At 47.6% G+C, this 20288-nt stretch overlaps 38 non-coding genes across 38 annotated transcripts; all 38 read right to left on the bottom strand.

Annotated features, from left to right (window-relative positions):
• Nucleotides 1-44: 44 nt before the first annotated feature.
• On the bottom strand, nucleotides 45-116 carry Trnat-agu (transfer RNA threonine (anticodon AGU)). Its single transcript has one exon. It is a non-coding gene; the product is annotated as a tRNA-Thr (tRNA).
• Nucleotides 117-437: 321 nt separating this feature from the next.
• On the bottom strand, nucleotides 438-510 carry Trnak-cuu (transfer RNA lysine (anticodon CUU)). Its single transcript has one exon. It is a non-coding gene; the product is annotated as a tRNA-Lys (tRNA).
• A 440-nt stretch (nucleotides 511-950) lies between these two features.
• Trnar-ucg (transfer RNA arginine (anticodon UCG)) lies at nucleotides 951-1023 on the bottom strand. The gene has a single exon. It is a non-coding gene; the product is annotated as a tRNA-Arg (tRNA).
• Nucleotides 1024-1571: 548 nt separating this feature from the next.
• Trnat-agu (transfer RNA threonine (anticodon AGU)) lies at nucleotides 1572-1643 on the bottom strand. The gene has a single exon. It is a non-coding gene; the product is annotated as a tRNA-Thr (tRNA).
• Nucleotides 1644-1964: 321 nt separating this feature from the next.
• Trnak-cuu (transfer RNA lysine (anticodon CUU)) lies at nucleotides 1965-2037 on the bottom strand. Its single transcript has one exon. It is a non-coding gene; the product is annotated as a tRNA-Lys (tRNA).
• Nucleotides 2038-2477: 440 nt separating this feature from the next.
• Nucleotides 2478-2550, bottom strand: Trnar-ucg (transfer RNA arginine (anticodon UCG)). Its single transcript has one exon. It is a non-coding gene; the product is annotated as a tRNA-Arg (tRNA).
• Nucleotides 2551-3095: 545 nt separating this feature from the next.
• Trnat-agu (transfer RNA threonine (anticodon AGU)) lies at nucleotides 3096-3167 on the bottom strand. The gene has a single exon. It is a non-coding gene; the product is annotated as a tRNA-Thr (tRNA).
• Nucleotides 3168-3488: 321 nt separating this feature from the next.
• On the bottom strand, nucleotides 3489-3561 carry Trnak-cuu (transfer RNA lysine (anticodon CUU)). The gene has a single exon. It is a non-coding gene; the product is annotated as a tRNA-Lys (tRNA).
• Nucleotides 3562-4001: 440 nt separating this feature from the next.
• Trnar-ucg (transfer RNA arginine (anticodon UCG)) lies at nucleotides 4002-4074 on the bottom strand. The gene has a single exon. It is a non-coding gene; the product is annotated as a tRNA-Arg (tRNA).
• A 563-nt stretch (nucleotides 4075-4637) lies between these two features.
• Nucleotides 4638-4709, bottom strand: Trnat-agu (transfer RNA threonine (anticodon AGU)). The gene has a single exon. It is a non-coding gene; the product is annotated as a tRNA-Thr (tRNA).
• Nucleotides 4710-5030: 321 nt separating this feature from the next.
• On the bottom strand, nucleotides 5031-5103 carry Trnak-cuu (transfer RNA lysine (anticodon CUU)). Its single transcript has one exon. It is a non-coding gene; the product is annotated as a tRNA-Lys (tRNA).
• Nucleotides 5104-5543: 440 nt separating this feature from the next.
• On the bottom strand, nucleotides 5544-5616 carry Trnar-ucg (transfer RNA arginine (anticodon UCG)). Its single transcript has one exon. It is a non-coding gene; the product is annotated as a tRNA-Arg (tRNA).
• Nucleotides 5617-6161: 545 nt separating this feature from the next.
• On the bottom strand, nucleotides 6162-6233 carry Trnat-agu (transfer RNA threonine (anticodon AGU)). The gene has a single exon. It is a non-coding gene; the product is annotated as a tRNA-Thr (tRNA).
• A 321-nt stretch (nucleotides 6234-6554) lies between these two features.
• On the bottom strand, nucleotides 6555-6627 carry Trnak-cuu (transfer RNA lysine (anticodon CUU)). The gene has a single exon. It is a non-coding gene; the product is annotated as a tRNA-Lys (tRNA).
• A 440-nt stretch (nucleotides 6628-7067) lies between these two features.
• Trnar-ucg (transfer RNA arginine (anticodon UCG)) lies at nucleotides 7068-7140 on the bottom strand. The gene has a single exon. It is a non-coding gene; the product is annotated as a tRNA-Arg (tRNA).
• Nucleotides 7141-7703: 563 nt separating this feature from the next.
• Nucleotides 7704-7775, bottom strand: Trnat-agu (transfer RNA threonine (anticodon AGU)). Its single transcript has one exon. It is a non-coding gene; the product is annotated as a tRNA-Thr (tRNA).
• A 321-nt stretch (nucleotides 7776-8096) lies between these two features.
• On the bottom strand, nucleotides 8097-8169 carry Trnak-cuu (transfer RNA lysine (anticodon CUU)). The gene has a single exon. It is a non-coding gene; the product is annotated as a tRNA-Lys (tRNA).
• Nucleotides 8170-8609: 440 nt separating this feature from the next.
• Nucleotides 8610-8682, bottom strand: Trnar-ucg (transfer RNA arginine (anticodon UCG)). Its single transcript has one exon. It is a non-coding gene; the product is annotated as a tRNA-Arg (tRNA).
• Nucleotides 8683-9227: 545 nt separating this feature from the next.
• Trnat-agu (transfer RNA threonine (anticodon AGU)) lies at nucleotides 9228-9299 on the bottom strand. The gene has a single exon. It is a non-coding gene; the product is annotated as a tRNA-Thr (tRNA).
• A 321-nt stretch (nucleotides 9300-9620) lies between these two features.
• Nucleotides 9621-9693, bottom strand: Trnak-cuu (transfer RNA lysine (anticodon CUU)). Its single transcript has one exon. It is a non-coding gene; the product is annotated as a tRNA-Lys (tRNA).
• Nucleotides 9694-10133: 440 nt separating this feature from the next.
• Trnar-ucg (transfer RNA arginine (anticodon UCG)) lies at nucleotides 10134-10206 on the bottom strand. The gene has a single exon. It is a non-coding gene; the product is annotated as a tRNA-Arg (tRNA).
• A 578-nt stretch (nucleotides 10207-10784) lies between these two features.
• On the bottom strand, nucleotides 10785-10856 carry Trnat-agu (transfer RNA threonine (anticodon AGU)). The gene has a single exon. It is a non-coding gene; the product is annotated as a tRNA-Thr (tRNA).
• A 321-nt stretch (nucleotides 10857-11177) lies between these two features.
• Trnak-cuu (transfer RNA lysine (anticodon CUU)) lies at nucleotides 11178-11250 on the bottom strand. The gene has a single exon. It is a non-coding gene; the product is annotated as a tRNA-Lys (tRNA).
• Nucleotides 11251-12308: 1058 nt separating this feature from the next.
• Nucleotides 12309-12380, bottom strand: Trnat-agu (transfer RNA threonine (anticodon AGU)). The gene has a single exon. It is a non-coding gene; the product is annotated as a tRNA-Thr (tRNA).
• Nucleotides 12381-12701: 321 nt separating this feature from the next.
• Nucleotides 12702-12774, bottom strand: Trnak-cuu (transfer RNA lysine (anticodon CUU)). Its single transcript has one exon. It is a non-coding gene; the product is annotated as a tRNA-Lys (tRNA).
• Nucleotides 12775-13214: 440 nt separating this feature from the next.
• Trnar-ucg (transfer RNA arginine (anticodon UCG)) lies at nucleotides 13215-13287 on the bottom strand. Its single transcript has one exon. It is a non-coding gene; the product is annotated as a tRNA-Arg (tRNA).
• A 575-nt stretch (nucleotides 13288-13862) lies between these two features.
• Trnat-agu (transfer RNA threonine (anticodon AGU)) lies at nucleotides 13863-13934 on the bottom strand. The gene has a single exon. It is a non-coding gene; the product is annotated as a tRNA-Thr (tRNA).
• Nucleotides 13935-14255: 321 nt separating this feature from the next.
• On the bottom strand, nucleotides 14256-14328 carry Trnak-cuu (transfer RNA lysine (anticodon CUU)). Its single transcript has one exon. It is a non-coding gene; the product is annotated as a tRNA-Lys (tRNA).
• A 1064-nt stretch (nucleotides 14329-15392) lies between these two features.
• Trnat-agu (transfer RNA threonine (anticodon AGU)) lies at nucleotides 15393-15464 on the bottom strand. Its single transcript has one exon. It is a non-coding gene; the product is annotated as a tRNA-Thr (tRNA).
• Nucleotides 15465-15785: 321 nt separating this feature from the next.
• Nucleotides 15786-15858, bottom strand: Trnak-cuu (transfer RNA lysine (anticodon CUU)). The gene has a single exon. It is a non-coding gene; the product is annotated as a tRNA-Lys (tRNA).
• Nucleotides 15859-16298: 440 nt separating this feature from the next.
• On the bottom strand, nucleotides 16299-16371 carry Trnar-ucg (transfer RNA arginine (anticodon UCG)). The gene has a single exon. It is a non-coding gene; the product is annotated as a tRNA-Arg (tRNA).
• A 548-nt stretch (nucleotides 16372-16919) lies between these two features.
• On the bottom strand, nucleotides 16920-16991 carry Trnat-agu (transfer RNA threonine (anticodon AGU)). The gene has a single exon. It is a non-coding gene; the product is annotated as a tRNA-Thr (tRNA).
• A 321-nt stretch (nucleotides 16992-17312) lies between these two features.
• Trnak-cuu (transfer RNA lysine (anticodon CUU)) lies at nucleotides 17313-17385 on the bottom strand. Its single transcript has one exon. It is a non-coding gene; the product is annotated as a tRNA-Lys (tRNA).
• A 440-nt stretch (nucleotides 17386-17825) lies between these two features.
• Nucleotides 17826-17898, bottom strand: Trnar-ucg (transfer RNA arginine (anticodon UCG)). The gene has a single exon. It is a non-coding gene; the product is annotated as a tRNA-Arg (tRNA).
• A 563-nt stretch (nucleotides 17899-18461) lies between these two features.
• Trnat-agu (transfer RNA threonine (anticodon AGU)) lies at nucleotides 18462-18533 on the bottom strand. Its single transcript has one exon. It is a non-coding gene; the product is annotated as a tRNA-Thr (tRNA).
• A 321-nt stretch (nucleotides 18534-18854) lies between these two features.
• Trnak-cuu (transfer RNA lysine (anticodon CUU)) lies at nucleotides 18855-18927 on the bottom strand. The gene has a single exon. It is a non-coding gene; the product is annotated as a tRNA-Lys (tRNA).
• A 440-nt stretch (nucleotides 18928-19367) lies between these two features.
• On the bottom strand, nucleotides 19368-19440 carry Trnar-ucg (transfer RNA arginine (anticodon UCG)). Its single transcript has one exon. It is a non-coding gene; the product is annotated as a tRNA-Arg (tRNA).
• A 551-nt stretch (nucleotides 19441-19991) lies between these two features.
• Trnat-agu (transfer RNA threonine (anticodon AGU)) lies at nucleotides 19992-20063 on the bottom strand. Its single transcript has one exon. It is a non-coding gene; the product is annotated as a tRNA-Thr (tRNA).
• Between the last annotated feature and the right edge of the window lie 225 nt (nucleotides 20064-20288).

Raw genomic sequence — 20288 nt, 5'->3', positions numbered from 1 at the left:
TTTTCGAAAGGGCCACGGTGGGAGGGGCTGTTACAAAATTCATTTGCCGCCTGTGAGGATCGAACTCACGACCTCTGGTTTACTAGACCAGCGCTCTGCCACTGAGCTAAGGAGGCGCCTCCTAGCGGACTTTTAGGATACTTTGTTCTTACAAACTAGTGAATCGGAGCCCTTCAGCTCGAAACGCACCGCATGAGCGACCATTATTTGCATTTAGTTAGCACAGCTGCTGCTTTCCTACACATCTCACACTATATCGATGTACAACTAAAATTGCAAAACAACACATTTATTTCATTTCAGAGTCACTTTCAGCTTCAAATACCGTTCCTCTGATATTCATACGAAGCTAGGCATCGTCGTAACCCGTTACGTTCATTACGCAAGGCTCACGAGAGGGGCGCATGTTGGATCCGCGTAGACACAAAATTTTGCGCCGCCCAGCGTGGGGCTCGAACCCACGACCCTGAGATTAAGAGTCTCATGCTCTACCGACTGAGCTAGCCGGGCTGCACGCAACGCGTTACGAGCCATACAATACTGATGTGACCTGCGACCATCTATTGAAGATTCTTTTGACTACAGCTTATTTCCTGCTGCCACAAATCAGCTACAATCCTATTCAATGAAAAATTGTCTCCGAAAGGCATCAAATCTGCATGAAATGATACGTGGCTATCAGCACCATTATTCAACACACATGCTCGACTGTGCGCAGACGCCTGTGGCGTAGCCCTTGGCTCCTGAATCAGATGCAGTAGTTCCAACAAAAACTCTCCTGAACGGCACTGTGCCGAAAACTTCGCTACAGATCACCCTTGTCTTGCTTGTGCTTCTGGTAGACGCCGGTTTTGCAGCCAGGAAGCGGACAGCAGCAACTTCCAACTAGTTTTAGAGTACTCAAACAACACAGTAAAACAGCATGCATCTTTTGCAGAACAGGAAAAACTCGACCGTGACAGGATTCGAACCTGCAATCTTCGGATCCGAAGTCCGACGCCTTATCCATTACGCCACACGGTCACTGGCGCAATATACTTCCCCACTCACACCTCGTTTTCGCCATTTGTACACTTGGCAGAATGAATTTCCCATCTTTGACGCAGTTCTCCATCTCAAATTTCAGTACTAAAAGTACGACGCTACTTCTTGCTGTGTCCCATCGCAAGTTACATTCAAGCCCTTATGACGCTGATCAAACAAGAGGTGGCAAATCAGCTTCAATCGTTTAGTGCCATCTCAGTCGCTTGCAGAAGGTACCTCACCCTATGTGATACAATGGCGAATTGTCGCTATTACCAAAGCGGCGGCGGCGCCGACGACGACGACGACGACAATCGCGAGGGTCTTTATCAGGGGTAGAAAATACATCACAAGAACTAAGTATTTCACGTCGGCATTCTCCGGAGACTGCCTAAAGCAGCAGTTTCTGGTGCCCACTTTAATAGCACCATTCACACTATTCATTTGCGAGAGCATTTCTTAAATACCGCACCCATTCATAATTTTTTTTATCCTTGACCGCTTTTTTCGAAAGGGCCACGGTGGGAGGGGCTGTTACAAAATTCATTTGCCGCCTGTGAGGATCGAACTCACGACCTCTGGTTTACTAGACCAGCGCTCTGCCACTGAGCTAAGGAGGCGCCTCCTAGCGGACTTTTAGGATACTTTGTTCTTACAAACTAGTGAATCGGAGCCCTTCAGCTCGAAACGCACCGCATGAGCGACCATTATTTGCATTTAGTTAGCACAGCTGCTGCTTTCCTACACATCTCACACTATATCGATGTACAACTAAAATTGCAAAACAACACATTTATTTCATTTCAGAGTCACTTTCAGCTTCAAATACCGTTCCTCTGATATTCATACGAAGTTAGGCATCGTCGTAACCCGTTACGTTCATTACGCAAGGCTCACGAGAGGGGCGCATGTTGGATCCGCGTAGACACAAAATTTTGCGCCGCCCAGCGTGGGGCTCGAACCCACGACCCTGAGATTAAGAGTCTCATGCTCTACCGACTGAGCTAGCCGGGCTGCACGCAACGCGTTACGAGCCATACAATACTGATGTGACCTGCGACCATCTATTGAAGATTCTTTTGACTACAGCTTATTTCCTGCTGCCACAAATCAGCTACAATCCTATTCAATGAAAAATTGTCTCCGAAAGGCATCAAATCTGCATGAAATGATACGTGGCTATCAGCACCATTATTCAACACACATGCTCGACTGTGCGCAGACGCCTGTGGCGTAGCCCTTGGCTCCTGAATCAGATGCAGTAGTTCCAACAAAAACTCTCCTGAACGGCACTGTGCCGAAAACTTCGCTACAGATCACCCTTGTCTTGCTTGTGCTTCTGGTAGACGCCGGTTTTGCAGCCAGGAAGCGGACAGCAGCAACTTCCAACTAGTTTTAGAGTACTCAAACAACACAGTAAAACAGCATGCATCTTTTGCAGAACAGGAAAAACCCGACCGTGACAGGATTCGAACCTGCAATCTTCGGATCCGAAGTCCGACGCCTTATCCATTAGGCCACACGGTCACTGGCGCAATATACTTCCCCACTCACACCTCGTTTTCGCCATTTGTACACTTGGCAGAATGAATTTCCCATCTTTGACGCAGTTCTCCATCTCAAATTTCAGTACTAAAAGTACGACGCTACTTCTTGCTGTGTCCCATCGCAAGTTACATTCAAGCCCTTATGACGCTGATCAAACAAGAGGTGGCAAATCAGCTTCAATCGTTTAGTGCCATCTCAGTCGCTTGCAAAAGGTACCTCACCCTATGTGATACAATGGCGAATTGTCGCTATTACCAAAGCGGCGGCGGCGCCGACGACGACGACGACAATCGCGAGGGTCTTTATCAGGGGTAGAAAATACACCACAAGAACTAAGTATTTCACGTCGGCATTCTCCGGAGACTGCCTAAAGCAGCAGTTTCTGGTGCCCACTTTAATAGCACCATTCACACTATTCATTTGCGAGAGCATTTCTTAAATACCGCACCCATTCATAATTTTTTTTATCCTTGACCGCTTTTTTCGAAAGGGCCACGGTGGGAGGGGCTGTTACAAAATTCATTTGCCGCCTGTGAGGATCGAACTCACGACCTCTGGTTTACTAGACCAGCGCTCTGCCACTGAGCTAAGGAGGCGCCTCCTAGCGGACTTTTAGGATACTTTGTTCTTACAAACTAGTGAATCGGAGCCCTTCAGCTCGAAACGCACCGCATGAGCGACCATTATTTGCATTTAGTTAGCACAGCTGCTGCTTTCCTACACATCTCACACTATATCGATGTACAACTAAAATTGCAAAACAACACATTTATTTCATTTCAGAGTCACTTTCAGCTTCAAATACCGTTCCTCTGATATTCATACGAAGCTAGGCATCGTCGTAACCCGTTACGTTCATTACGCAAGGCTCACGAGAGGGGCGCATGTTGGATCCGCGTAGACACAAAATTTTGCGCCGCCCAGCGTGGGGCTCGAACCCACGACCCTGAGGTTAAGAGTCTCATGCTCTACCGACTGAGCTAGCCGGGCTGCACGCAACGCGTTACGAGCCATACAATACTGATGTGACCTGCGACCATCTATTGAAGATTCTTTTGACTACAGCTTATTTCCTGCTGCCACAAATCAGCTACAATCCTATTCAATGAAAAATTGTCTCCGAAAGGCATCAAATCTGCATGAAATGATACGTGGCTATCAGCACCATTATTCAACACACATGCTCGACTGTGCGCAGACGCCTGTGGCGTAGCCCTTGGCTCCTGAATCAGATGCAGTAGTTCCAACAAAAACTCTCCTGAACGGCACTGTGCCGAAAACTTCGCTACAGATCACCCTTGTCTTGCTTGTGCTTCTGGTAGACGCCGGTTTTGCAGCCAGGAAGCGGACAGCAGCAACTTCCAACTAGTTTTAGAGTACTCAAACAACACAGTAAAACAGCATGCATCTTTTGCAGAACAGGAAAAACTCGACCGTGACAGGATTCGAACCTGCAATCTTCGGATCCGAAGTCCGACGCCTTATCCATTAGGCCACACGGTCACTGGCGCAATATACTTCCCCACTCACACCTCGTTTTCGCCATTTGTACACTTGGCAGAATGAATTTCCCATCTTTGACGCAGTTCTCCATCTCAAATTTCAGTACTAAAAGTACGACGCTACTTCTTGCTGTGTCCCATCGCAAGTTACATTCAAGCCCTTATGACGCTGATCAAACAAGAGGTGGCAAATCAGCTTCAATCGTTTAGTGCCATCTCAGTCGCTTGCAGAAGGTACCTCACCCTATGTGATACAATGGCGAATTGTCGCTATTACCAAAGCGGCGGCGGCGCCGACGACGACGACGACGACGACGACGACGACGACAATCGCGAGGGTCTTTATCAGGGGTAGAAAATACATCACAAGAACTAAGTATTTCACGTCGGCATTCTCCGGAGACTGCCTAAAGCAGCAGTTTCTGGTGCCCACTTTAATAGCACCATTCACACTATTCATTTGCGAGAGCATTTCTTAAATACCGCACCCATTCATAATTTTTTTTATCCTTGACCGCTTTTTTCGAAAGGGCCACGGTGGGAGGGGCTGTTACAAAATTCATTTGCCGCCTGTGAGGATCGAACTCACGACCTCTGGTTTACTAGACCAGCGCTCTGCCACTGAGCTAAGGAGGCGCCTCCTAGCGGACTTTTAGGATACTTTGTTCTTACAAACTAGTGAATCGGAGCCCTTCAGCTCGAAACGCACCGCATGAGCGACCATTATTTGCATTTAGTTAGCACAGCTGCTGCTTTCCTACACATCTCACACTATATCGATGTACAACTAAAATTGCAAAACAACACATTTATTTCATTTCAGAGTCACTTTCAGCTTCAAATACCGTTCCTCTGATATTCATACGAAGCTAGGCATCGTCGTAACCCGTTACGTTCATTACGCAAGGCTCACGAGAGGGGCGCATGTTGGATCCGCGTAGACACAAAATTTTGCGCCGCCCAGCGTGGGGCTCGAACCCACGACCCTGAGATTAAGAGTCTCATGCTCTACCGACTGAGCTAGCCGGGCCGCACGCAACGCGTTACGAGCCATACAATACTGATGTGACCTGCGACCATCTATTGAAGATTCTTTTGACTACAGCTTATTTCCTGCTGCCACAAATCAGCTAAAATCCTAATCAATGAAAAATTGTCTCCGAAAGGCATCAAATCTGCATGAAATGATACGTGGCTATCAGCACCATTATTCAACACACATGCTCGACTGTGCGCAGACGCCTGTGGCGTAGCCCTTGGCTCCTGAATCAGATGCAGTAGTTCCAACAAAAACTCTCCTGAACGGCACTGTGCCGAAAACTTCGCTACAGATCACCCTTGTCTTGCTTGTGCTTCTGGTAGACGCCGGTTTTGCAGCCAGGAAGCGGACAGCAGCAACTTCCAACTAGTTTTAGAGTACTCAAACAACACAGTAAAACAGCATGCATCTTTTGCAGAACAGGAAAAACTCGACCGTGACAGGATTCGAACCTGCAATCTACGGATCCGAAGTCCGACGCCTTATCCAGTAGGCCACACGGTCACTGGCGCAATATACTTCCCCACTCACACCTCGTTTTCGCCATTTGTACACTTGGCAGAATGAATTTCCCATCTTTGACGCAGTTCTCCATCTCAAATTTCAGTACTAAAAGTACGACGCTACTTCTTGCTGTGTCCCATCGCAAGTTACATTCAAGCCCTTATGACGCTGATCAAACAAGAGGTGGCAAATCAGCTTCAATCGTTTAGTGCCATCTCAGTCGCTTGCAGAAGGTACCTCACCCTATGTGATACAATGGCGAATTGTCGCTATTACCAAAGCGGCGGCGGCGCCGACGACGACGACGACAATCGCGAGGGTCTTTATCAGGGGTAGAAAATACATCACAAGAACTAAGTATTTCACGTCGGCATTCTCCGGAGACTGCCTAAAGCAGCAGTTTCTGGTGCCCACTTTAATAGCACCATTCACACTATTCATTTGCGAGAGCATTTCTTAAATACCGCACCCATTCATAATTTTTTTTATCCTTGACCGCTTTTTTCGAAAGGGCCACGGTGGGAGGGGCTGTTACAAAATTCATTTGCCGCCTGTGAGGATCGAACTCACGACCTCTGGTTTACTAGACCAGCGCTCTGCCACTGAGCTAAGGAGGCGCCTCCTAGCGGACTTTTAGGATACTTTGTTCTTACAAACTAGTGAATCGGAGCCCTTCAGCTCGAAACGCACCGCATGAGCGACCATTATTTGCATTTAGTTAGCACAGCTGCTGCTTTCCTACACATCTCACACTATATCGATGTACAACTAAAATTGCAAAACAACACATTTATTTCATTTCAGAGTCACTTTCAGCTTCAAATACCGTTCCTCTGATATTCATACGAAGCTAGGCATCGTCGTAACCCGTTACGTTCATTACGCAAGGCTCACGAGAGGGGCGCATGTTGGATCCGCGTAGACACAAAATTTTGCGCCGCCCAGCGTGGGGCTCGAACCCACGACCCTGAGATTAAGAGTCTCATGCTCTACCGACTGAGCTAGCCGGGCTGCACGCAACGCGTTACGAGCCATACAATACTGATGTGACCTGTGACCATCTATTGAAGATTCTTTTGACTACAGCTTATTTCCTGCTGCCACAAATCAGCTACAATCCTATTCAATGAAAAATTGTCTCCGAAAGGCATCAAATCTGCATGAAATGATACGTGGCTATCAGCACCATTATTCAACACACATGCTCGACTGTGCGCAGACGCCTGTGGCGTAGCCCTTGGCTCCTGAATCAGATGCAGTAGTTCCAACAAAAACTCTCCTGAACGGCACTGTGCCGAAAACTTCGCTACAGATCACCCTTGTCTTGCTTGTGCTTCTGGTAGACGCCGGTTTTGCAGCCAGGAAGCGGACAGCAGCAACTTCCAACTAGTTTTAGAGTACTCAAACAACACAGTAAAACAGCATGCATCTTTTGCAGAACAGGAAAAACCCGACCGTGACAGGATTCGAACCTGCAATCTTCGGATCCGAAGTCCGACGCCTTATCCATTAGGCCACACGGTCACTGGCGCAATATGCTTCCCCACTCACACCTCGTTTTCGCCATTTGTACACTTGGCAGAATGAATTTCCCATCTTTGACGCAGTTCTCCATCTCAAATTTCAGTACTAAAAGTACGACGCTACTTCTTGCTGTGTCCCATCGCAAGTTACATTCAAGCCCTTATGACGCTGATCAAACAAGAGGTGGCAAATCAGCTTCAATCGTTTAGTGCCATCTCAGTCGCTTGCAGAAGGTACCTCACCCTATGTGATACAATGGCGAATTGTCGCTATTACCAAAGCGGCGGCGGCGCCGACGACGACGACGACGACGACGACGACGACGACAATCGCGAGGGTCTTTATCAGGGGTAGAAAATACATCACAAGAACTAAGTATTTCACGTCGGCATTCTCCGGAGACTGCCTAAAGCAGCAGTTTCTGGTGCCCACTTTAATAGCACCATTCACACTATTCATTTGCGAGAGCATTTCTTAAATACCGCACCCATTCATAATTTTTTTTATCCTTGACCGCTTTTTTCGAAAGGGCCACGGTGGGAGGGGCTGTTACAAAATTCATTTGCCGCCTGTGAGGATCGAACTCACGACCTCTGGTTTACTAGACCAGCGCTCTGCCACTGAGCTAAGGAGGCGCCTCCTAGCGGACTTTTAGGATACTTTGTTCTTACAAACTAGTGAATCGGAGCCCTTCAGCTCGAAACGCACCGCATGAGCGACCATTATTTGCATTTAGTTAGCACAGCTGCTGCTTTCCTACACATCTCACACTATATCGATGTACAACTAAAATTGCAAAACAACACATTTATTTCATTTCAGAGTCACTTTCAGCTTCAAATACCGTTCCTCTGATATTCATACGAAGCTAGGCATCGTCGTAACCCGTTACGTTCATTACGCAAGGCTCACGAGAGGGGCGCATGTTGGATCCGCGTAGACACAAAATTTTGCGCCGCCCAGCGTGGGGCTCGAACCCACGACCCTGAGATTAAGAGTCTCATGCTCTACCGACTGAGCTAGCCGGGCCGCACGCAACGCGTTACGAGCCATACAATACTGATGTGACCTGCGACCATCTATTGAAGATTCTTTTGACTACAGCTTATTTCCTGCTGCCACAAATCAGCTAAAATCCTAATCAATGAAAAATTGTCTCCGAAAGGCATCAAATCTGCATGAAATGATACGTGGCTATCAGCACCATTATTCAACACACATGCTCGACTGTGCGCAGACGCCTGTGGCGTAGCCCTTGGCTCCTGAATCAGATGCAGTAGTTCCAACAAAAACTCTCCTGAACGGCACTGTGCCGAAAACTTCGCTACAGATCACCCTTGTCTTGCTTGTGCTTCTGGTAGACGCCGGTTTTGCAGCCAGGAAGCGGACAGCAGCAACTTCCAACTAGTTTTAGAGTACTCAAACAACACAGTAAAACAGCATGCATCTTTTGCAGAACAGGAAAAACTCGACCGTGACAGGATTCGAACCTGCAATCTACGGATCCGAAGTCCGACGCCTTATCCAGTAGGCCACACGGTCACTGGCGCAGTATACTTCCCCACTCACACCTCGTTTTCGCCATTTGTACACTTGGCAGAATGAATTTCCCATCTTTGACGCAGTTCTCCATCTCAAATTTCAGTACTAAAAGTACGACGCTACTTCTTGCTGTGTCCCATCGCAAGTTACATTCAAGCCCTTATGACGCTGATCAAACAAGAGGTGGCAAATCAGCTTCAATCGTTTAGTGCCATCTCAGTCGCTTGCAGAAGGTACCTCACCCTATGTGATACAATGGCGAATTGTCGCTATTACCAAAGCGGCGGCGGCGCCGACGACGACGACGACAATCGCGAGGGTCTTTATCAGGGGTAGAAAATACATCACAAGAACTAAGTATTTCACGTCGGCATTCTCCGGAGACTGCCTAAAGCAGCAGTTTCTGGTGCCCACTTTAATAGCACCATTCACACTATTCATTTGCGAGAGCATTTCTTAAATACCGCACCCATTCATAATTTTTTTTATCCTTGACCGCTTTTTTCGAAAGGGCCACGGTGGGAGGGGCTGTTACAAAATTCATTTGCCGCCTGTGAGGATCGAACTCACGACCTCTGGTTTACTAGACCAGCGCTCTGCCACTGAGCTAAGGAGGCGCCTCCTAGCGGACTTTTAGGATACTTTGTTCTTACAAACTAGTGAATCGGAGCCCTTCAGCTCGAAACGCACCGCATGAGCGACCATTATTTGCATTTAGTTAGCACAGCTGCTGCTTTCCTACACATCTCACACTATATCGATGTACAACTAAAATTGCAAAACAACACATTTATTTCATTTCAGAGTCACTTTCAGCTTCAAATACCGTTCCTCTGATATTCATACGAAGCTAGGCATCGTCGTAACCCGTTACGTTCATTACGCAAGGCTCACGAGAGGGGCGCATGTTGGATCCGCGTAGACACAAAATTTTGCGCCGCCCAGCGTGGGGCTCGAACCCACGACCCTGAGATTAAGAGTCTCATGCTCTACCGACTGAGCTAGCCGGGCCGCACGCAACGCGTTACGAGCCATACAATACTAATGTGACCTGCGACCATCTATTGAAGATTCTTTTGACTACAGCTTATTTCCTGCTGCCACAAATCAGCTAAAATCCTAATCAATGAAAAATTGTCTCCGAAAGGCATCAAATCTGCATGAAATGATACGTGGCTATCAGCACCATTATTCAACACACATGCTCGACTGTGCGCAGACGCCTGTGGCGTAGCCCTTGGCTCCTGAATCAGATGCAGTAGTTCCAACAAAAACTCTCCTGAACGGCACTGTGCCGAAAACTTCGCTACAGATCACCCTTGTCTTGCTTGTGCTTCTGGTAGACGCCGGTTTTGCAGCCAGGAAGCGGACAGCAGCAACTTCCAACTAGTTTTAGAGTACTCAAACAACACAGTAAAACAGCATGCATCTTTTGCAGAACAGGAAAAACCCGACCGTGACAGGATTCGAACCTGCAATCTTCGGATCCGAAGTCCGACGCCTTATCCATTAGGCCACACGGTCACTGGCGCAATATACTTCCCCACTCACACCTCGTTTTCGCCATTTGTACACTTGGCAGAATGAATTTCCCATCTTTGACGCAGTTCTCCATCTCAAATTTCAGTACTAAAAGTACGACGCTACTTCTTGCTGTGTCCCATCGCAAGTTACATTCAAGCCCTTATGACGCTGATCAAACAAGAGGTGGCAAATCAGCTTCAATCGTTTAGTGCCATCTCAGTCGCTTGCAGAAGGTACCTCACCCTATGTGATACAATGGCGAATTGTCGCTATTACCAAAGCGGCGGCGGCGCCGCCGACGACGACGACGACGACGACGACGACGACGACGACGACGACGACAATCGCGAGGGTCTTTATCAGGGGTAGAAAATACATCACAAGAACTAAGTATTTCACGTCGGCATTCTCCGGAGACTGCCTAAAGCAGCAGTTTCTGGTGCCCACTTTAATAGCACCATTCACACTATTCATTTGCGAGAGCATTTCTTAAATACCGCACCCATTCATAATTTTTTTTATCCTTGACCGCTTTTTTCGAAAGGGCCACGGTGGGAGGGGCTGTTACAAAATTCATTTGCCGCCTGTGAGGATCGAACTCACGACCTCTGGTTTACTAGACCAGCGCTCTGCCACTGAGCTAAGGAGGCGCCTCCTAGCGGACTTTTAGGATACTTTGTTCTTACAAACTAGTGAATCGGAGCCCTTCAGCTCGAAACGCACCGCATGAGCGACCATTATTTGCATTTAGTTAGCACAGCTGCTGCTTTCCTACACATCTCACACTATATCGATGTACAACTAAAATTGCAAAACAACACATTTATTTCATTTCAGAGTCACTTTCAGCTTCAAATACCGTTCCTCTGATATTCATACGAAGCTAGGCATCGTCGTAACCCGTTACGTTCATTACGCAAGGCTCACGAGAGGGGCGCATGTTGGATCCGCGTAGACACAAAATTTTGCGCCGCCCAGCGTGGGGCTCGAACCCACGACCCTGAGATTAAGAGTCTCATGCTCTACCGACTGAGCTAGCCGGGCCGCACGCAACGCGTTACGAGCCATACAATACTGATGTGACCTGCGACCATCTATTGAAGATTCTTTTGACTACAGCTTATTTCCTGCTGCCACAAATCAGCTAAAATCCTAATCAGTGAAAACTTGTCTCCGAAAGGCATCAAATCTGCATGAAATGATACGTGGCTATCAGCACCATTATTCAACACACATGCTCGACTGTGCGCAGACGCCTGTGGCGTAGCCCTTGGCTCCTGAATCAGATGCAGTAGTTCCAACAAAAACTCTCCTGAACGGCACTGTGCCGAAAACTTCGCTACAGATCACCCTTGTCTTGCTTGTGCTTCTGGTAGACGCCGGTTTTGCAGCCAGGAAGCGGACAGCAGCAACTTCCAACTAGTTTTAGAGTACTCAAACAACACAGTAAAACAGCATGCATCTTTTGCAGAACAGGAAAAACTCGACCGTGACAGGATTCGAACCTGCAATCTACTGATCCGAAGTCCGACGCCTTATCCAGTAGGCCACACGGTCACTGGCGCAATATACTTCCCCACTCACACCTCGTTTTCGCCATTTGTACACTTGGCAGAATGAATTTCCCATCTTTGACGCAGTTCTCCATCTCAAATTTCAGTACTAAAAGTACGACGCTACTTCTTGCTGTGTCCCATCGCAAGTTACATTCAAGCCCTTATGACGCTGATCAAACAAGAGGTGGCAAATCAGCTTCAATCGTTTAGTGCCATCTCAGTCGCTTGCAGAAGGTACCTCACCCTATGTGATACAATGGCGAATTGTCGCTATTACCAAAGCGGCGGCGGCGCCGACGACGACGACGACAATCGCGAGGGTCTTTATCAGGGGTAGAAAATACATCACAAGAACTAAGTATTTCACGTCGGCATTCTCCGGAGACTGCCTAAAGCAGCAGTTTCTGGTGCCCACTTTAATAGCACCATTCACACTATTCATTTGCGAGAGCATTTCTTAAATACCGCACCCATTCATAATTTTTTTTATCCTTGACCGCTTTTTTCGAAAGGGCCACGGTGGGAGGGGCTGTTACAAAATTCATTTGCCGCCTGTGAGGATCGAACTCACGACCTCTGGTTTACTAGACCAGCGCTCTGCCACTGAGCTAAGGAGGCGCCTCCTAGCGGACTTTTAGGATACTTTGTTCTTACAAACTAGTGAATCGGAGCCCTTCAGCTCGAAACGCACCGCATGAGCGACCATTATTTGCATTTAGTTAGCACAGCTGCTGCTTTCCTACACATCTCACACTATATCGATGTACAACTAAAATTGCAAAACAACACATTTATTTCATTTCAGAGTCACTTTCAGCTTCAAATACCGTTCCTCTGATATTCATACGAAGCTAGGCATCGTCGTAACCCGTTACGTTCATTACGCAAGGCTCACGAGAGGGGCGCATGTTGGATCCGCGTAGACACAAAATTTTGCGCCGCCCAGCGTGGGGCTCGAACCCACGACCCTGAGATTAAGAGTCTCATGCTCTACCGACTGAGCTAGCCGGGCCGCACGCAACGCGTTACGAGCCATACAATACTGATGTGACCTGCGACCATCTATTGAAGATTCTTTTGACTACAGCTTATTTCCTGCTGCCACAAATCAGCTAAAATCCTAATCAATGAAAAATTGTCTCCGAAAGGCATCAAATCTGCATGAAATGATACGTGGCTATCAGCACCATTATTCAACACACATGCTCGACTGTGCGCAGACGCCTGTGGCGTAGCCCTTGGCTCCTGAATCAGATGCAGTAGTTCCAACAAAAACTCTCCTGAACGGCACTGTGCCGAAAACTTCGCTACAGATCACCCTTGTCTTGCTTGTGCTTCTGGTAGACGCCGGTTTTGCAGCCAGGAAGCGGACAGCAGCAACTTCCAACTAGTTTTAGAGTACTCAAACAACACAGTAAAACAGCATGCATCTTTTGCAGAACAGGAAAAACCCGACCGTGACAGGATTCGAACCTGCAATCTTCGGATCCGAAGTCCGACGCCTTATCCATTAGGCCACACGGTCACTGGCGCAATATACTTCCCCACTCACACCTCGTTTTCGCCATTTGTACACTTGGCAGAATGAATTTCCCATCTTTGACGCAGTTCTCCATCTCAAATTTCAGTACTAAAAGTACGACGCTACTTCTTGCTGTGTCCCATCGCAAGTTACATTCAAGCCCTTATGACGCTGATCAAACAAGAGGTGGCAAATCAGCTTCAATCGTTTAGTGCCATCTCAGTCGCTTGCAGAAGGTACCTCACCCTATGTGATACAATGGCGAATTGTCGCTATTACCAAAGCGGCGGCGGCGCCGCCGACGACGACGACGACGACGACGACGACGACGACGACGACGACAATCGCGAGGGTCTTTATCAGGGGTAGAAAATACATCACAAGAACTAAGTATTTCACGTCGGCATTCTCCGGAGACTGCCTAAAGCAGCAGTTTCTGGTGCCCACTTTAATAGCACCATTCACACTATTCATTTGCGAGAGCATTTCTTAAATACCGCACCCATTCATAATTTTTTTTATCCTTGACCGCTTTTTTCGAAAGGGCCACGGTGGGAGGGGCTGTTACAAAATTCATTTGCCGCCTGTGAGGATCGAACTCACGACCTCTGGTTTACTAGACCAGCGCTCTGCCACTGAGCTAAGGAGGCGCCTCCTAGCGGACTTTTAGGATACTTTGTTCTTACAAACTAGTGAATCGGAGCCCTTCAGCTCGAAACGCACCGCATGAGCGACCATTATTTGCATTTAGTTAGCACAGCTGCTGCTTTCCTACACATCTCACACTATATCGATGTACAACTAAAATTGCAAAACAACACATTTATTTCATTTCAGAGTCACTTTCAGCTTCAAATACCGTTCCTCTGATATTCATACGAAGCTAGGCATCGTCGTAACCCGTTACGTTCATTACGCAAGGCTCACGAGAGGGGCGCATGTTGGATCCGCGTAGACACAAAATTTTGCGCCGCCCAGCGTGGGGCTCGAACCCACGACCCTGAGATTAAGAGTCTCATGCTCTACCGACTGAGCTAGCCGGGCCGCACGCAACGCGTTACGAGCCATACAATACTGATGTGACCTGCGACCATCTATTGAAGATTCTTTTGACTACAGCTTATTTCCTGCTGCCACAAATCAGCTAAAATCCTAATCAGTGAAAACTTGTCTCCGAAAGGCATCAAATCTGCATGAAATGATACGTGGCTATCAGCACCATTATTCAACACACATGCTCGACTGTGCGCAGACGCCTGTGGCGTAGCCCTTGGCTCCTGAATCAGATGCAGTAGTTCCAACAAAAACTCTCCTGAACGGCACTGTGCCGAAAACTTCGCTACAGATCACCCTTGTCTTGCTTGTGCTTCTGGTAGACGCCGGTTTTGCAGCCAGGAAGCGGACAGCAGCAACTTCCAACTAGTTTTAGAGTACTCAAACAACACAGTAAAACAGCATGCATCTTTTGCAGAACAGGAAAAACTCGACCGTGACAGGATTCGAACCTGCAATCTACTGATCCGAAGTCCGACGCCTTATCCAGTAGGCCACACGGTCACTGGCGCAATATACTTCCCCACTCACACCTCGTTTTCGCCATTTGTACACTTGGCAGAATGAATTTCCCATCTTTGACGCAGTTCTCCATCTCAAATTTCAGTACTAAAAGTACGACGCTACTTCTTGCTGTGTCCCATCGCAAGTTACATTCAAGCCCTTATGACGCTGATCAAACAAGAGGTGGCAAATCAGCTTCAATCGTTTAGTGCCATCTCAGTCGCTTGCAGAAGGTACCTCACCCTATGTGATACAATGGCGAATTGTCGCTATTACCAAAGCGGCGGCGGCGCCGACGACGACGACGACGACGACAATCGCGAGGGTCTTTATCAGGGGTAGAAAATACATCACAAGAACTAAGTATTTCACGTCGGCATTCTCCGGAGACTGCCTAAAGCAGCAGTTTCTGGTGCCCACTTTAATAGCACCATTCACACTATTCATTTGCGAGAGCATTTCTTAAATACCGCACCCATTCATAATTTTTTTTATCCTTGACCGCTTTTTTCGAAAGGGCCACGGTGGGAGGGGCTGTTACAAAATTCATTTGCCGCCTGTGAGGATCGAACTCACGACCTCTGGTTTACTAGACCAGCGCTCTGCCACTGAGCTAAGGAGGCGCCTCCTAGCGGACTTTTAGGATACTTTGTTCTTACAAACTAGTGAATCGGAGCCCTTCAGCTCGAAACGCACCGCATGAGCGACCATTATTTGCATTTAGTTAGCACAGCTGCTGCTTTCCTACACATCTCACACTATATCGATGTACAACTAAAATTGCAAAACAACACATTTATTTCATTTCAGAGTCACTTTCAGCTTCAAATACCGTTCCTCTGATATTCATACGAAGCTAGGCATCGTCGTAACCCGTTACGTTCATTACGCAAGGCTCACGAGAGGGGCGCATGTTGGATCCGCGTAGACACAAAATTTTGCGCCGCCCAGCGTGGGGCTCGAACCCACGACCCTGAGATTAAGAGTCTCATGCTCTACCGACTGAGCTAGCCGGGCCGCACGCAACGCGTTACGAGCCATACAATACTGATGTGACCTGCGACCATCTATTGAAGATTCTTTTGACTACAGCTTATTTCCTGCTGCCACAAATCAGCTAAAATCCTAATCAATGAAAAATTGTCTCCGAAAGGCATCAAATCTGCATGAAATGATACGTGGCTATCAGCACCATTATTCAACACACATGCTCGACTGTGCGCAGACGCCTGTGGCGTAGCCCTTGGCTCCTGAATCAGATGCAGTAGTTCCAACAAAAACTCTCCTGAACGGCACTGTGCCGAAAACTTCGCTACAGATCACCCTTGTCTTGCTTGTGCTTCTGGTAGACGCCGGTTTTGCAGCCAGGAAGCGGACAGCAGCAACTTCCAACTAGTTTTAGAGTACTCAAACAACACAGTAAAACAGCATGCATCTTTTGCAGAACAGGAAAAACCCGACCGTGACAGGATTCGAACCTGCAATCTACGGATCCGAAGTCCGACGCCTTATCCAGTAGGCCACACGGTCACTGGCGCAATATACTTCCCCACTCACACCTCGTTTTCGCCATTTGTACACTTGGCAGAATGAATTTCCCATCTTTGACGCAGTTCTCCATCTCAAATTTCAGTACTAAAAGTACGACGCTACTTCTTGCTGTGTCCCATCGCAAGTTACATTCAAGCCCTTATGACGCTGATCAAACAAGAGGTGGCAAATCAGCTTCAATCGTTTAGTGCCATCTCAGTCGCTTGCAGAAGGTACCTCACCCTATGTGATACAATGGCGAATTGTCGCTATTACCAAAGCGGCGGCGGCGCCGACGACGACGACGACGACAATCGCGAGGGTCTTTATCAGGGGTAGAAAATACATCACAAGAACTAAGTATTTCACGTCGGCATTCTCCGGAGACTGCCTAAAGCAGCAGTTTCTGGTGCCCACTTTAATAGCACCATTCACACTATTCATTTGCGAGAGCATTTCTTAAATACCGCACCCATTCATAATTTTTTTTATCCTTGACCGCTTTTTTCGAAAGGGCCACGGTGGGAGGGGCTGTTACAAAATTCATTTGCCGCCTGTGAGGATCGAACTCACGACCTCTGGTTTACTAGACCAGCGCTCTGGCACTGAGCTAAGGAGGCGCCTCCTAGCGGACTTTTAGGATACTTTGTTCTTACAAACTAGTGAATCGGAGCCCTTCAGCTCGAAACGCACCGCATGAGCGACCATTATTTGCATTTAGTTAGCACAGCTGCTGCTTTCCTACACATCTCACACTATATCGATGTACAACTAAAATTGCAAAACAACACATTTATTTCATTTCAGAGTCACTTTCAGCTTCAAATACCGTTCCTCTGATATTCATACGAAGCTAGGCATCGTCGTAACCCGTTACGTTCATTACGCAAGGCTCACGAGAGGGGCGCATGTTGGATCCGCGTAGACACAAAATTTTGCGCCGCCCAGCGTGGGGCTCGAACCCACGACCCTGAGATTAAGAGTCTCATGCTCTACCGACTGAGCTAGCCGGGCTGCACGCAACGCGTTACGAGCCATGCAATACTGATGTGACCTGCGACCATCTATTGAAGATTCTTTTGACTACAGCTTATTTCCTGCTGCCACAAATCAGCTACAATCCTATTCAATGAAAAATTGTCTCCGAAAGGCGTCAAATCTGCATGAAATGATACGTGGCTATCAGCACCATTATTCAACACACATGCTCGACTGTGCGCAGACGCCTGTGGCGTAGCCCTTGGCTCCTGAATCAGATGCAGTAGTTCCAACAAAAACTCTCCTGAACGGCACTGTGCCGAAAACTTCGCTACAGATCACCCTTGTCTTGCTTGTGCTTCTGGTAGACGCCGGTTTTGCAGCCAGGAAGCGGACAGCAGCAACTTCCAACTAGTTTTAGAGTACTCAAACAACACAGTAAAACAGCATGCATCTTTTGCAGAACAGGAAAAACCCGACCGTGACAGGATTCGAACCTGCAATCTTCGGATCCGAAGTCCGACGCCTTATCCATTAGGCCACACGGTCACTGGCGCAATATACTTCCCCACTCACACCTCGTTTTCGCCATTTGTACACTTGGCAGAATGAATTTCCCATCTTTGACGCAGTTCTCCATCTCAAATTTCAGTACTAAAAGTACGACGCTACTTCTTGCTGTGTCCCATCGCAAGTTACATTCAAGCCCTTATGACGCTGATCAAACAAGAGGTGGCAAATCAGCTTCAATCGTTTAGTGCCATCTCAGTCGCTTGCAGAAGGTACCTCACCCTATGTGATACAATGGCGAATTGTCGCTATTACCAAAGCGGCGGCGGCGCCGACGACGACGACGACGACGACGACGACGACGACAATCGCGAGGGTCTTTATCAGGGGTAGAAAATACATCACAAGAACTAAGTATTTCACGTCGGCATTCTCCGGAGACTGCCTAAAGCAGCAGTTTCTGGTGCCCACTTTAATAGCACCATTCACACTATTCATTTGCGAGAGCATTTCTTAAATACCGCACCCATTCATAATTTTTTTTATCCTTGACCGCTTTTTTCGAAAGGGCCACGGTGGGAGGGGCTGTTACAAAATTCATTTGCCGCCTGTGAGGATCGAACTCACGACCTCTGGTTTACTAGACCAGCGCTCTGCCACTGAGCTAAGGAGGCGCCTCCTAGCGGACTTTTAGGATACTTTGTTCTTACAAACTAGTGAATCGGAGCCCTTCAGCTCGAAACGCACCGCATGAGCGACCATTATTTGCATTTAGTTAGCACAGCTGCTGCTTTCCTACACATCTCACACTATATCGATGTACAACTAAAATTGCAAAACAACACATTTATTTCATTTCAGAGTCACTTTCAGCTTCAAATACCGTTCCTCTGATATTCATACGAAGCTAGGCATCGTCGTAACCCGTTACGTTCATTACGCAAGGCTCACGAGAGGGGCGCATGTTGGATCCGCGTAGACACAAAATTTTGCGCCGCCCAGCGTGGGGCTCGAACCCACGACCCTGAGATTAAGAGTCTCATGCTCTACCGACTGAGCTAGCCGGGCCGCACGCAACGCGTTACGAGCCATACAATACTGATGTGACCTGCGACCATCTATTGAAGATTCTTTTGACTACAGCTTATTTCCTGCTGCCACAAATCAGCTAAAATCCTAATCAGTGAAAACTTGTCTCCGAAAGGCATCAAATCTGCATGAAATGATACGTGGCTATCAGCACCATTATTCAACACACATGCTCGACTGTGCGCAGACGCCTGTGGCGTAGCCCTTGGCTCCTGAATCAGATGCAGTAGTTCCAACAAAAACTCTCCTGAACGGCACTGTGCCGAAAACTTCGCTACAGATCACCCTTGTCTTGCTTGTGCTTCTGGTAGACGCCGGTTTTGCAGCCAGGAAGCGGACAGCAGCAACTTCCAACTAGTTTTAGAGTACTCAAACAACACAGTAAAACAGCATGCATCTTTTGCAGAACAGGAAAAACTCGACCGTGACAGGATTCGAACCTGCAATCTACGGATCCGAAGTCCGACGCCTTATCCAGTAGGCCACACGGTCACTGGCGCAATATACTTCCCCACTCACACCTCGTTTTCGCCATTTGTACACTTGGCAGAATGAATTTCCCATCTTTGACGCAGTTCTCCATCTCAAATTTCAGTACTAAAAGTACGACGCTACTTCTTGCTGTGTCCCATCGCAAGTTACATTCAAGCCCTTATGACGCTGATCAAACAAGAGGTGGCAAATCAGCTTCAATCGTTTAGTGCCATCTCAGTCGCTTGCAGAAGGTACCTCACCCTATGTGATACAATGGCGAATTGTCGCTATTACCAAAGCGGCGGCGGCGCCGACGACGACGACGACGACGACAATCGCGAGGGTCTTTATCAGGGGTAGAAAATACATCACAAGAACTAAGTATTTCACGTCGGCATTCTCCGGAGACTGCCTAAAGCAGCAGTTTCTGGTGCCCACTTTAATAGCACCATTCACACTATTCATTTGCGAGAGCATTTCTTAAATACCGCACCCATTCATAATTTTTTTTATCCTTGACCGCTTTTTTCGAAAGGGCCACGGTGGGAGGGGCTGTTACAAAATTCATTTGCCGCCTGTGAGGATCGAACTCACGACCTCTGGTTTACTAGACCAGCGCTCTGCCACTGAGCTAAGGAGGCGCCTCCTAGCGGACTTTTAGGATACTTTGTTCTTACAAACTAGTGAATCGGAGCCCTTCAGCTCGAAACGCACCGCATGAGCGACCATTATTTGCATTTAGTTAGCACAGCTGCTGCTTTCCTACACATCTCACACTATATCGATGTACAACTAAAATTGCAAAACAACACATTTATTTCATTTCAGAGTCACTTTCAGCTTCAAATACCGTTCCTCTGATATTC

The sequence above is a fragment of the Schistocerca cancellata genome, chromosome 8, assembly GCF_023864275.1.
Source record: "Schistocerca cancellata isolate TAMUIC-IGC-003103 chromosome 8, iqSchCanc2.1, whole genome shotgun sequence".
Lineage (NCBI taxonomy): Eukaryota > Metazoa > Arthropoda > Insecta > Orthoptera > Acrididae > Schistocerca > Schistocerca cancellata.
This window is presented reverse-complemented; position numbering and strand designations above follow the sequence as displayed.